Genomic DNA, 15491 nt, shown 5'->3' on the forward strand with positions numbered 1-15491 from the left:
GAATCCTCACTGCACTAATAAGATGGGATAACACGTCTTTCTGGTGCGCTGCTGAACTAACCATTTTGCCAGAGATTTTTATATATAATTGCATTAGGCTGAAGAGCCAAAGAAAGGAAAGTTATTTTAGGAATGGAGCCAAATGATATGATTTACCGAAAACACTCGGAATACCTATCACTACGAAATCTACAGTACCGGAAAGGTTGACTAGGTCATATACACTATTATATAGAGGACTATTAATTAATGGCCTTTTTGCCTGGACATTGCAGTTTTGGTCTTTCACGCGTCCTGAGATAAGGCCTTAACTGGGAGGAAACACGTTCTAGCATGGATAGGCCTCTGAACACCACTATTTCAATGTTTTCAATTGGGTGTGACTTCCAGCTTCTTCATCCGATCCTTCAGAAGTCATAAACACTCCGATTCCAAACAGGTCTTCAGGATGGACCAGTCGACTCTATTGTAATTCTGTTAGCCCTCATCGGTGTTGCGCATGCTGGCAATGTCAGGTATGCACAGACATTTTTTTCCCCTTACGATTCCACCATTTCAAAGTAATCAACTAAAGATCTAGAAGATAGTTCAGTGAATACTTTAATAATGGAAACGCATGTCCTTAAAGGTGACAAGCAGGAGGAGGCGAAATATGGTGAAACCATTCTAGTCAACAAAATATTTTTGAGGCCACGCTTCTACTTCTATCAGTACATTTATAAAAATTCTATTTGGTTAATTTCAATAATTTTTTCAACCCAATTTTTTGATTGTTAAAATAGCAAACAATATTACTTTCAATTGGTAAAGCAGATAACTTCGCCAGTCTCCCAAAATTGGGGCCCTAGCCCACTCCAGGGAACCTAGCCTGTTCCAAACTGAATGTAATCAACTCGTGCCCAGTTCTAAACACGCCTACAACGAGCATCCAAGTCAGAAAAAAACATGTCTCAGTCATCATTGCAGTCTTCTTCAAATTAGGCGCTACTTTTAACAATGTCTTTTACACTACCATCTAGTGGCTTCTATTGGCCACAATAATCTAATGACACAACAATTGGTTATGGTTTCCAGCGCTACACGTGGAGGGAAATAATCAAACAGATGGATTTTTTTCCACAAAAACAAAGTTGCCACTCCGAAATGGGGATAACCACAAAGCCACTGTCCATGGGCGTACAAATGGAACAATATCATTATATTAATAATAATTTGATTGCTACTTATAATCCTTATGCAATATGAATTATATCAATTTGTGAATTTGACATTTTACATCCCACTCTTGCCACACACTCCTGGAGTGGAATAACAGTTGGGCATCAGGAATGTTTTTCCACAATCCTTGGAGTAATTAGAGTAAACTTTCTGTCTTTGTCAAGGACAGAAGATCCTATTCGTCCGCTTGTAGGTTCAGGGTTAAAACCTAGCAACCTTTCAGCTACTGGTCAGATCCTCTGACTACTACATTACCTGCCACAATTTTTCCATCAACTCTGGGATATGATATGGATATACATCACATTATGCATTTAGAAATATGTTAATAAAAAAATATTATTTATATTCAGGAACAGCCCTAACCGTTAGGTACTATGTAAGATAGCCTTTTACCCAGATAATGGCTGTACTAGCAAACACTGCACCTTACCATTTGGTTAGCTATGTAAAATGACAAAAACATACTAAACTAGGTTTTTAAGATTAGAACAAACTTCTTACATTTACAATCAGGCTCTGCTGACCGAGGGATAGTGAGACGCAGAGCTCTACAGCTCTAGCCTTCGATCCAACCTAGAAAAATCCCTGAAACTGATTTCCTGCACTGGTCAGAGGGGAAAGTTAACTATACATTTAAGATGAAAATATGTTTCAAGTTTGAAAGCTCATTGGTTAAGCTTAACTGAGTGACTGATGTAAGACCAGGCATACTGCTGATACAACCACATTTTGAGAATACACCTGGTGTATCCTAGGCTATATTATAAAAAAAGGTGTCAATCAATCCATGTGCTGGGCTGGCACACTTCAAACACCCTCTACAACTCTGAGCAGAGATCTATTTAACCAAAAGATGTCACTGTTGCACAAAGGATATTCTTTCATTCTTTAATGAGTGAATCCAGTATAGGATCACTTTGCCATCCAACAGAGGCTCCACATTATATAGAGGAGTTGACTATCTCATACAAAAGTGTCAGAAACTAATCATCTTACTGGATATAAAAAAAAAACTGATCTGGCGGAAACAATTTATTTTGAGTCTATTTTTAGATGCTCTTCAGACTATCAGTGACATTTTAACTATCTACTAACCCTTACCTTAACCCTAGCAAGCAATTGCTTATTGACATACTGTTTGTTTTTAGTGTTTTTGATAGTATGACTGTCCATTGACAGACGGTCATCGAGACTCAAAACTGAGCGTAACCAGTCTGCTGAAATGTCGTCCATATCAAAAGGATCAGTCATTTTTGCAAATTTATCAATGATCGTTTTCAACTGCAACATAATGTACGCTATGTGAATTTATCAGTGATTGTTTTCAACTGCAACATAATGTACGCTATGTGAATTTATCAGTGATTCTTTTCAACTGTATCATATTGTACGCTTTGTTAATGTCCTCAACTACTGGATGACGCTTAAATATTCTGTTGATTTTATTCTGAGAGGCAGAGATTCCCACAAACAGGCAATGAGAGAAGCTGGAAGCTCTTGAAATGTTGCTATTATCTTCCTGTGTACCCTTTCCACAAAGCAGGAAAAGGAAGGCCATATCCACAGCAACTATCCAGATTAGAAGGTATTATAATTATTCTACAAAGGTCAGGTTTTTGGGGGGTGGAATCTCGACTGGTAAAGCACAGAATGCAGAGAAAGGTCACATACCAGCACCAAAGTCATATTATCTAACTGGCGAGTGCCATTTTATATTTGATATCATTTTCAGTTTGTCCGTAATTGATTACCGGCTGCATGTTACAAATCTGTATTTCTGAGATATGGTGGAACCTTTTTTTAAATATATTTGTCTGCTTAATTTGACAGAGATATGGGGAAAAATCGAAGAGATAGTTTTTGCTGAAAGAGCAGTGGGTTGGATTCAAACTTATGCTGCAGGTTTCATATGACAGCCTATTCCCATAATAGTGCACCTTTTTTGGCTAGGGCCCACTATTCAGGGAAAAGATGCCATTTTGAATGAAACCCTTGAGTGGCTGGGCTAGGACCCATCCTAAGACCTTTCAACACTGGTCCCCTACAGCCCACTCATGCCGTGGTCCAAACGTGCCCACTCTACAGCTCTCAGTTCCAAGTAACAAGGCCATAGAGGCAGCTCCATCAGTAGCAGTAAATAATCAGATCAGCATTTCAATCTGCACGCACACATGCACACACACAAACACACACACACACACACACCCCTCCTCCTCCCCCTTCACAATGGCTTACATAGATCAGCTCTTTCAAATTGCATTTACGCCCTGTCAAGGCCATTAGCGTGTCCAACCAGAGTGTCTTTAGAAAAAAGCTCTTATTGCTGCTTGGCGGTTTTCTCTCCGCTGTCCTAAAATGGAGAACACAGAAAGCATTATAGACAATTAGACCCAAACTCGTATTTTCTTCTTTTTTTTTCACCCTCCTCCTAATGTCGAATCTATCCGTTTGCCTCTGCCCCCGGACATTTCTGTCAACTGCAGGCAGCTACAAACATGTTGCATGAAAAAAGGAAGAGACAAATAAAGAGGGATAGGGGAAAGGGAGAGAGAGAGAGATAGAGGGAGAAAGATAGAGAGAGGGAGAAAGATAGAGAGATGGAGAAAGATAGAGAGAGAGAGAGAGAGAGAGAGAGAGAGAAAGATAGAGAGGGAGAAAGAGAGAGAGAGAGATAGAGGGAGAAAGAGAGCGACATTTGTAAAGACTTGGCCACCTGGACGAATGTGGGAAATGAACAATTAAAAATCAATTCACTGTCAGAAAAGCGTTTCTTTCCAATTAAAGCTGCATGGGAGCCAGTGGGGCCGAATCGGAGGGCACACCATTGTTTCACATATTGTTTCATATTTGTGCTCCTGTTCAGATTATTCCATTTCCCCCTACCCATCCCTGTACTCAGTCACTTTGGGATATGCTGCACAGCACCCAATTCAGAGGCAGACTATTACAGGCGATTAACGATCTAAATGTGTTTTAAATGGGAAGACATCTAAATTCCTATATTCCTGCCAGGTGTCCAATGCAGTGAGTGTGGCATGATAATCACTGTCATTATGAACATGCTTCTGCATGTCGTGTTCATAAATGATCAGTTAGTTCGCCATTCTCATTCCACGACTCTCACTATGTGTCTGTCTGGGGCTGTGTTCCAGTGGTCTAAAGCAGTGCCTTATGTTCTTTTGTCTGAAACCTGTGGAAAAGTTTAGTAAAATGGTGCCTGCTTTTCTTGGAAATGTTCAAACATTGTTTTGGGAAACATTAGTTTTAACTAGATATGTTTTTTTCCTCATGAACACGTTAATGAATTAATTGACAAATCATTCTAAGTGCAGGCAAGACGTGTACACACACACGCACGCACATGCACACACCTCTGATGTACCTCCTCGACTCCCTCCATCACACACAGATAGTGTTCAGAAAATGAAATAAAAATAACGGCAGCCCCCCCAATTAAAATAGAAATAATTATCTTGAACTTTCAGTACGTAGACCTCTAACCTGCAAAATCTAATTAAAGCTCCTGAAGAAACAAACAAAAACAGCATTACTAATCAATCAGGCAGAAATAAGATAAATTTAAATAGAAAGTGCAATGATTGAGGGCTGAACTGAAGAGATAACAGAAATTCTAGCATGCACCAGGGTGCAGCACTAATCATGGGGAATTATACAGAATGGTCCTGCATATGGAGGGCATCAGGTAGATGGTCACATTGGTGATGTAATGAATTGTTCAGGTTAGAAAAAGCATGTTGTCAAAAAAGAAAGGAACAGAAGTGACAAACAAGGAATGAGCCAAATGAAATTGCTGCTTACCATTCAAAATCACTGCAAATACAGCAAGTGCTTGAAGACAAAGGAATTCCACTGACGGGCACAGAACAACAAACAGTGGGGAGAACAAGTATTTGATACACTGCCGATTTGGCAGGTTTTCCCACTTACAAAGCATGTAGAAGTCTGTCATTTTTATCATAGGTACTCTTCAACTGTGAGTGACGGAATCTAAAACAGAAATCCAGAAAATCACAGTGTATGATTTTTAAGTAATGAATTTGTATTTTATTGCTTGACATAAGTATTTGATACAATAGAAAAGCAGAACCTAATATTTGGTTCAGAAACCTTTGTTTGCAATTACAGAGATCATATGTTTCCTGTAGTTCTTGACCAGGTTTGCATACACTGCAGCAGGGATTTTGGCCCACTCCTCCATACAGACCTTCTCTAGATCTTTCAGGTTTCGGGGCTATCCCTGTGCAATACGGACTTTCAGCTCCCTCCAAAGATTTTCTATTGGGTTCAGGTCTGGAGACTGGCTAGGCCACTCCAGGGCCTTGAGATGCTTCTTACGGAGACACTCCTTAGTTGCACTGGCTGTGTGTTTCGGGTCGTTGTCATGCTGGAAGACCCAGCCACGACCCATCTTCAATGCTCTTACTGAGGGAAGGAGGTTGTTGGCCAAGATCTCGCCATACATGGCCCCATCCATCCTCCCCTCAATACAATGCAGTTGTCCTCTCCCCTTTGCAGAAAAGCATCCCCAAAGAATGATGTTTCCACCTCCATGCTTCATGGTGGGGATGGTGTTCTTGGGGTTGTACTCATCCTTCTTCCTCCAAACACGGTGAGTGGAGTTTAGACCAAAAAGCTCTATTTTTGTCTCATCAGACCACATGACCTTCTCCCATTCCTCCTCTGGATCATCCAGATGGTCACTGGCAAACTTCCGACAGGCCTGGACATGTGCTGGCTTGAGCAGGGGGACCTTGCGTGCGCTGCAGGATTTTAATCCATGACGACGTAGTGTGTTACTTGTGTACTTCTTTGAGACTGTGGTCCCAGCTCTCTTCAGGTCATTGACCAGGTCCTGCCGTGTAGTTCTGGGCTGATCCCTCACCTTCCTCATGATCATTGATGCCCCACGAGGTGAGATCTTGCATGGAGCCCCAGACCGAGGGAGATTGACCGTCATCTTGAACTTCTTCCATTTTCTAATAATTGCGCCAACAGTTGTTGCCTTCTCACCAAACTTCTTGCCTATTGTCCTATAGCCCATCCCAGCCTTGTGCAGGTCTACAATTTTATCCCTGATGTCCTTACACAGCTCTCTGGTCTTGGCAATTGTGGAGAGGTTGGAGTCTGTTTGTTTGATTGAGTGTGTGGACAGGTGTCTTTTATACAGGTAATGAGTTCAAACAGGTGCAGTTAATACAGATAATGAGTGGAGAACAGGTCTGTGAGAGACGGAATTCTTAATGGTTGGTAGATGATCAAATACTTATGTCATGCAATAAAATGCAAATTAATTATTTAAAAATCATACAATGTGATTTTCTGGATTTTTGTTTTAGATTCCGTCTCTCAGAGTTGAAGTGTACCTATGATACAAATTACAGACTTCTACATGCTTTTGTAAGTAGGAAAAACTGCAAAATCGGCAGTGTATCAAATACTTGTTCTCCCCACTGTATAACGTGGTAATAAACAGTTATCCCAACACTTTGTATTTCCCTATGGTTTTATTTTCTATCAAAAATTTTGCATGTGGCACAGTTGGTAGACAGAAGGAGAGGTCACACTGAGTTGAAGAGACGACAGACGGCAAATAGTAGCTACATGTAACCAGACACACAAGACTGAGAGAGAGAGAGAGAGAGAGGGAGGGGATGGAGAAGAGGAAGAGAAGAGACAGATATGAGGGAGGGAGTCAAAACAATATGGAGAGAAAAAGGGTGAAGCAGTAGAGAGAATTACATGATTAGTGGTTAACGCCACGGCACACCATTGTTTGTCCTTTTCTAAATTTGGTCATTTCCTGGACCCTGAGCCAATTGATAATTCCAATGCACTCGAAACTGTCACCAAAATCTGATTTCGTCAAAATATTTCAGAAGTGAGACATTATCTGTGTGATAAAGTTATGCATTCCTTTCACAGCACTTTGAGCAAAGTAAATTATCGAGAGGATTGACCTTACTTAACCCAGCTTTATTGGACGCATAAAAGCTACACAAAGTGGTAAAGAATGGCAAATGCAAATTTTAGATTATGGCAGTTTTCTTTGTTTTCATTTTATGCAATTTAGTGACTGTTTAACATATTGCCAATTACATGTCTGTGCTCAGTGATGCAAGACGTAGAAGGCTTTTAACACAATAGTAGGATTAAAGGCAAGAAAGGCTTCTGTGGTTTGTGGCTTTATAAAGAGCTTTTAACAGCACTTTGCATGCTCTTTCATTCCCTAATAAAATAACTGTCTCTTTTTTGCAACCACCTCTTTTAAAGCCATCTTCCTTTTTTCACCATAGATTGGATCGTTCACCCCATCCTCAATATTGCCCCTGTTTCTAATTTGCTCCCCTCTGGCCCATCTCTTTACACTCTCTTGCACTTACGTTCAGCCTCCTTCACGGTTTGCTCACACGCTCCCTCTACCATTTCATTGCTCCTTCTCCGCCTCTTTCACTCTCTGCTTTAACCGCACTTTACTCCTATTTTGCCAACCTACTGTTGTTCAATTCCCCCTCTTCTCCAAATGTCTCCCCCCCCCCCTTGCTCCCATCTCCCTTCCCTCCCACTCACTGGTTGCCACTTCCCTCGTTCCCTCCTTCCAAACCTCCTCTTCTTCACTCAGATACATTATGTAGATTAAACATTGCAAGGCTCGCAGCAGAGTGTATATGACAGCAGCACTTTGTTTCCCTAAATAATTAAGAGGCTGGTGTTGATTTACCATCTAATGTAATACTTCCGCATCCTGCTGAGGGCATTGATGACGGGCATCTGGCCCTGCTCTCTGCCTTCATGGGGCCCTTCCCAACCCCCCCAAACCCTCCAGTGTCAACTCCAAAGCATTAAAATTTAAAGCAGCGCATTAGGAGGGAAAGGACGGTCGCGGCTGATACTATTCAGTAAACACAACGGGCAAATTGGGTGGCATTAGACACTGCCGAGAAAGAGGGAGAGACGGGAGGTGGGGGAGTGGAGCGGCACACACACCATCAACGACAACAATGCTAACGCTGTGTCGCCCTTCCTAATGAAGCTTTTGAAGGAGAAAATAGCCCCCTTTGCTTTGAGTGGATTTTTGTAGCAGCTCGTCCGGGATCCCGACTGTTTGTGTTGTAGGTGTGTGTGCATGCGTGTCGTGCTGTGCGTGGAGCTTGAGACGTCAGGGTTGTGGGTTTAATTCGCATGGGGGGGGGCAATAGAACATGTTCCCATGTTTTGGCCCCATTTGATAGATACTACCAGTCTGGAGTTCATGAGGCTAATGAGTGGCTAAACTCAATGATTGGTCACATGCAATGATGTCATAGTTTTGAGAAATTTGCCGTCTCCTGCACTGTCCCAATTTTTTTTGGAGAGGGCAGTTAGCTACATTTAGAGTTTTTAGGATTACGCTAAACAGGCAACACCACAGCAAAGAAATCGACAAAAACAGACCAGAACAATAGAAACAAACATAGCAGATGTGCGAAAATGGGAACTGTAGAGATGTTTTTTTCAATGTATTTTTGTTCATATTAAGTTGGACACTTACTAGCAGTGGAGAATATTCTTTTAACACCGCCTTCATAACTGTATTTGTACAGTTTGTACAACCCATCAGAACATTAGACACTAGCAACAAAACTGTCAGAGGTACCTACCGTGTGTATAATTCAAACCTTTTTTCTTTACATACATTTCCACTATAGCAAGAGCATTTTAAACCTGTTAATTGAATGAAACCTATAGTTAAACATTATTGTTTTTATAGTACTGACTCTTTATTCCAGGTCTGCCCGACCCTGTTCACAGAGAGCTAACATCACGTGTTCCTTCCAACCCATTATTTACACAACTGTTTCGAATAATTATCAAGATAAAAATGATCATGTTAAAAGAGAGAGAGAACCTACAGGGCAGTAGCTCTCAAGGAACAGGGTTGGGGGAACCCTGATTTAAACATTGAATTTTGACATTGAAAAGATTCTGGAGGAAAAACCTATATAAATTGCTTACTATTGTTGAACTTTTTTTATATAAGAAATGCATTGTAGTCAAACTGTAGTCAAATATTAAATGCTGTTTTCAGAGACAAAAAGTAAATTTCAGCTCTTTAACTGAAGTAATCCTGTAATAATTTGTGTCAGTTAATGTGCCAGTGAAGCAGGCCCTAATTGGTCAAACACAGTTCATCTGAATCTGATCTAAATGACCTCCTCCTTACATCCACATCCCCTCATTAGAACCCAGAGGAGAGCTAACCATTGGATAACACCAGTGGTAGAGAGGCCAGGCTAGGTCTGTCATGCAAGTAGTTCCCTTGGTCCGTCCGAAGGGTGATGCTGTAGCCGGGTGTCTGAGGGAGAAAAATCCCGTAGCAGTGTCTTTCCAAAGACGGCATATTGTAGATTGTACTATAGGTTTGTAATGTTGTAATTCATCTAAGTAAAATTAGGAATATAATACTGTATGTAGTTTCTGCAGTACATCTGAACCTATTCCTTCCTGACCAGTTCCTCAGACCAGTACACGAGAAATATAGATTCTTTATCATTCATGATTCTGCAATGGTAATATTGTGTTGGGTCTCATTCCTATCAAATCTAATAGCTTTCCTAAATATTATTCAAAAGACAGATAAGCAAAAGTGAGCTAATGTTGACTAGCATCTAAGCATACTGTACTCACCTGTACACAAAAAAAGATCCCCTCTGGATGGCTCAATACCCAACATTTCACACATGATGTGTCAGTTACTGCATACTCTTATATCAGTCATGTATGTCCTTTATGTATAAGCATTCTTATGTATGAAAAGTATTTCTGTTTGTTGAGTCTTTATCATTGTGTCAGACACCAAGAAGACTAGCAGTCGCCAGGACATATGCTAATGACAATCCTAATAAAATAACATCTTTCTGGGAGAGAAGGGGCTGGTAACTGCCATAGGTCATTTTCTTTCTCTCGTTGACGGAGGTAATTAGTTACCATCACCTTTCATTCTTCAAATCTTGCTCCATTCACATTCAATATCACAACAATCCAGTCAGTGCTTACGGCAAAATTGTTCCTTTAGCCCTATTTATTTGTGAACAACCTCTCCCAAAAGAAAAGCTTTGACCTTATTTGTCAGCTGAATGAAAGGCATGTTTTGGATGTGTTGCCTATGTATAGTACTGTGCAAAAGTGTTAGATGTAAAACAATTTTGTAAACCAAAGATGACTTCAAAAATAGCTAAATGAGATATTTCTAAATAAAATAAAAACTATAAAGAGCAGTAAAAAGCTAAAAACAAAACAAAAACAAAAAAAATCTATATTTGGTGTGACCTAATATTTGGGTGCTTGAGACATTTGCTGAGTATTGTATTTCCAATAACAGATCTCTAACATTGTCCTAAATCTACCTTAAAACACATCGATGTTAGCTGTTTTGCATCCTGCAATAGTCCATTGAATCCCAAAGAGAAACAGAATGTGTTCTGGTCGACCTCGGGAGAAAATAAAATACAATACCCAAGGCTGTGTGTTTCCTATCTCTGTGCTGCTTCCCTCTTCTTTCTTTTATGTGTGTTTCATGGCCTTGGTCTAAGTGGGCTGAGAAGTCTTCTCTGTGAGGATATGATGCTGTTAAGAGGCCCATTGAATCTCCACTATCAAAGACTTTGTGATGCTTGCACCACAACCCATTACCCGGGTTGGAGTATCTGGTTGCTCCAAATGCAAATAAGGGCCGGCATGGTGACACCGCATCTCAGTTTGCGAAAGAACCCAAAGAAGGTGCACGGAGAGTCCATCATCATTATACTTGTTTGTGTGCGAGTGTCTGTGCGTGCCTACGAATGCGTGGTGTTTATGCGTACTGTAAGACTGCTTTTGTGTGTGTTTCACGAGTGACAGAGAGGTCAGCGGTTTTATGTCAGCGGCAGGCTGCGTCTATCCGTCTTGACCCTGCCAGGCCGTGACCCGGCCAGGCCGTTGGTTAAGCTATGAGACGATCAATGGGACAGAACGAATGAAAACTCTCTGAGATTCTCCCAGGTCTGTCTGTCAGTGAAGATGATCAGAGAGGCCATGTCTCCCCAATCCTCTGACACTCTCTCATCTGACTGATGAATGGAGTACCCCTCACCCCAACCCTCATCCACCTCCCTCCGCCCATACCCCCTGTCACGCTACTAACACCTAACTAACCTAATTAGTGCTGTTTTCCCTATTAGAGCGCCTGGGCGCATTAAACACTACTCCTGTTTATTGCAATTAGTTCACCCATTAACTTGCACTTCATAACATTGGGGCTGTCTTGGATGGAGATGAGCAGAGGCACACGTTGCATTATTTATCAACGGACTGGGGGAGCGGGGGGGGGGGTTGGGGAGAGGGAGGTGGGAGAACAAGGGCGGAAGAAATATTTGGCGGTCCATCTGTGAACAAACTTCTCGTCTGAACAAACACCTCGTCCAAAATGAACATGCACAAATGCGCGCACGCTTACACGCAGACACACGCAACAACACACAAACGCACGCTGTTCGTAACAAGTGTTTTACGTGAACAGACATCTACCGGTAGTGACTCCCAATGGAAAAGTACATGCTCCATATTGGTATTGTAAAAACACAAAAATGATAAAATCTGGCCTAGTTTTATTATAGCTGTTTCAAATATGTAACAGCTGAGGTGAGGTGATCATCACATTCTGTTATACATACTGTAGCTTCATGTGTTTTTCTGGTAGAAATGCCATATTGCATTGCATTGAATGCTCTGTTTCAGGAAAAAGAAAAGTGTCAGGGTTAACTAAACCAGTGTATGGTTTGTGTCCATGGACTATCATATACTGTGTTCATGGACTGGCTGGGTAAAGAAACCCTAGAGAATGTCCCTTTCAATACACAATTGGAGGTTTCCAACATTCATTATTCTAGTTCCAAACAGGCAAGTTTTCTGTTTACTGAAGAAGTCTAGTCACAAAAATTACAGGAGGGACCTAGTGGTTAGAGCGTCTTACAAATGATCGTGTATGTACTCCCACAAGCACTTTGCATCCCTTTTGCTAGCTTGCCTATAAAGTGAAGTAAATACTACTGGAAGCAGAGTTGGATGGCCTAAGGTGAGTATAGGGGATGTAGCAGGGACATTCTCCTGCTTAGGGTTACGTCTTTCATGTAGGATGTTAAAAGAGTATCCTGACACAGTGACCACTATTTACATTTTAGTCATTTATCATGTAATTTTGGAGATTGAAGGCACTTCATTAAGGGATGTTTACCCAGCCTCCTGGTTATAATTCCAGTCTAGCCCGAATATCAGCGTGGCCATCAGATTATCTCCATCTTACACCTGGCTCGTGCATCCCCTCTCCTCCCCTTAAAAATAAAAGGTAATTGTACAAGTTAAAGGTCCTAAATGTTTGCAATTAATAATGTACAGTGCCTTGGGAAAGCATTCAGACCCTTACACCTTCCCTATATTTTCTTATAGACTTCATTGATTATCAATTGATTATGGATGGTATGCAGGATGACAAGCACTTAGAAAAGTCTTGGTATTTCCAAACCTCTTTGATTTCACATTGATGGACACCGCTGTGCTCCTGGGAACTTTCACTGCTTGAGCATTTTTTTATAAGCTTCCCTAGATCTATGCTTCGACACGATTCAATCACTGAACTCTAGGGAGATTTCCTCGGACTTCATGGCTTGGTTTTTGCCCTAACATGAATTGTGAAGTGTGGGATCTTGTATGGATATGTGTGCCTTTGTTAATTCATGTCTACTCAATTTAATTGGACAGTGGTAGAGTCCAATAAAGATCATCAGAGAACACAGGATGCACTGAAGCTCAATTTGGAGTGTGTTACTGCATGTACGTGAGATATTTCTTCTTTTTATTTTCAATAAATTCCCACAAATATTGATAAAATGTGTTTTCGCTTTGTAATTATGCTTAATTGTGTCTAGATGGCATTTCTAAAAATGTTTTCTGGTGACAGCTTGGGGTCTAGGCCAAAAATTGCAAGGGCAGTGTAGGATTAGCCGCCAAAGCTGAAGCCACCAGCACCCATTCCTCCCATTCTAACCAGGGGGCTACACCAAAGTTGATCCTGCCTTCCCAGAAGTGGGTTTGTCCTTATGTTTTCCTTTCTCCTTCACCTCCTCCCCTCACCCTCCTGTTGCAGTTAATAAAAAGCCCTCCTGGGCCCTGAAAACAACCTCTGTGTCCGTCGCCTGTGTCTCTCCCTGTTACAATAGTTCAATCAATTACAAATTAAGTCTGTAACACAACAAAATATGGAGAAAGTAAAGTGGTCTCAATACCTTTTGAAACCATTGTATGTAAGTCACTCTTTTCAAGAGCTTCAGCTAAGTAATTAAAATGTAAATGTATGCTTTGGAATCGATCAAGTTAGCTGAGCACTGTTGCTGTATAAATGTGTACATTTAGCAAATTTCACTGTCATTTCTAATATTTTCTTTACTTTTGGGGGATGCCTAAGTCCTGAAACTGTTGAAAGATGATCCATGGTATTTCCATTATTTTAAAGTATGCCATACATTTTTTGGGAAAAAACACCACAAAAATCATAAATAAAATGAAAAGAAGGGCATTAATATATTATTATAAGTTCTGTCATCCACTAAGTGAAACTTGTGTACCTATAATTTTTTGTTATATTATGTTCTATTTTTTATTTAACCATTATTGAACCTGGCAAATCAGTCAAGAAACAATTCTCATTTTCAATGATGACCCGCCAAAGGCATACAATTGCAAGAGGACAGGAAAACCACAGAACAACATGACTAATGTTGAGGAAAATGTAAATACAAATAAACACTTTATACAAAGGAAAAAACCATAAACAGTGTCCAGGTTAACTTAACCAGTGTATGGTTTGGATACAGTGTCCAGGTTAAATAAACCAGTGTATGGTTTGGATACAGTGTCCGGGTTAACTAAACCAGTGTATGGTTTGGATACAGTGTCCAGGTTAACTAAACCAGTGTATGGTTTGGATACAGTGTCCAGGTTAACTAAACCAGTGTATGGTTTGGATACAGTGTCCAGGTTAACTAAACCAGTGTATGGTTTGGATACAGTGTCAGGGTTAACTAAACCAGTGTATGGTTTGGATACAGTGTCCGGGTTAACTAAACCAGTATATGGTTTGGATACAGCGTCCAGGTTAACTAAATCAATGTATGGTTTGGATACAGTGTCAGGGTTAACTAAACCAGTGTATGGTTTGGATACAGCATCCAGGTTAACTAAACCAGTGTATGGTTTGGATACAGTGTCAGGGTTAACTAAACCAGTGTATGGTTTGGATACAGCATCCAGGTTAACTAAACCAGTGTATGGTTTGGATACAGTGTCAGGGTTAACTAAACCAGTGTATGGTTTGGATACAGTGTCAGGGTTAACTAAACCCGTGTATGGTTTGGATACAGTGTCAGGGTTAACTAAACCAGTGTATGGTTTGGATACAGTGTCAGGGTTAACTAAACCAGTGTATGGTTTGGATACAGTGTCAGGGTTAGCTAAACCAGTGTATGGTTTGTGTCCATGGACTATCATATACTGTGTCCATGGACTGGCTGGGTAAAGAATAAAGATTATGTAACATGCTTGCTATAGTATTAATTCAGTCTTGCTATAATACAGAATCTAAAAATGTGAAGTACTGGAGTACACAGCCTAAATATCAATGGATCACTTTCCTGGTACTTTTGGACCTCACTGTATGTGTAGATTGGATTTGAATTACCAGCCGGGTCATTTGACTGTTATTTGTATTCTTTCTGACAGCTCTTGAGTGTTCCTTTTTATTTATATATGTACCTGTGTATGTACCTGTATATGTAACTGTATGTGTACCTGTTTGACTGTCACATAGAAGAGACCAGAGTCGGAATAAGACCTATTTGCAGAGTTTATTTTTCAGAAAGGGCAGTCCACAATCAGGTTATCCAGAAACAGGTCAAACGGGGCAAGTGGTGTGTCAGGGAAAATCCAAGAATCGTCGTCCAAAAGGCAAGTGATCAGTCAAACCGGTGAAATCCGCCAGATATGTAAACGCTCAGAAAAAACAAGACTTTGCATGGGACACAGGGAGATCAGGGGTAAAAATAGAAAGGCATCATGATGGCTAACAAGACACAGGTGTGCAGGAATCAGTGAGACAATGGCAGATGATATGAGTGGGTGTGGTGCAAACAGGGGGGCGGAGACAGAGTAAACCGTCCTGGACATTAACAGTGGGAAGGAGT

The sequence above is a fragment of the Esox lucius genome, chromosome 21, assembly GCF_011004845.1.
Source record: "Esox lucius isolate fEsoLuc1 chromosome 21, fEsoLuc1.pri, whole genome shotgun sequence".
Lineage (NCBI taxonomy): Eukaryota > Metazoa > Chordata > Actinopteri > Esociformes > Esocidae > Esox > Esox lucius.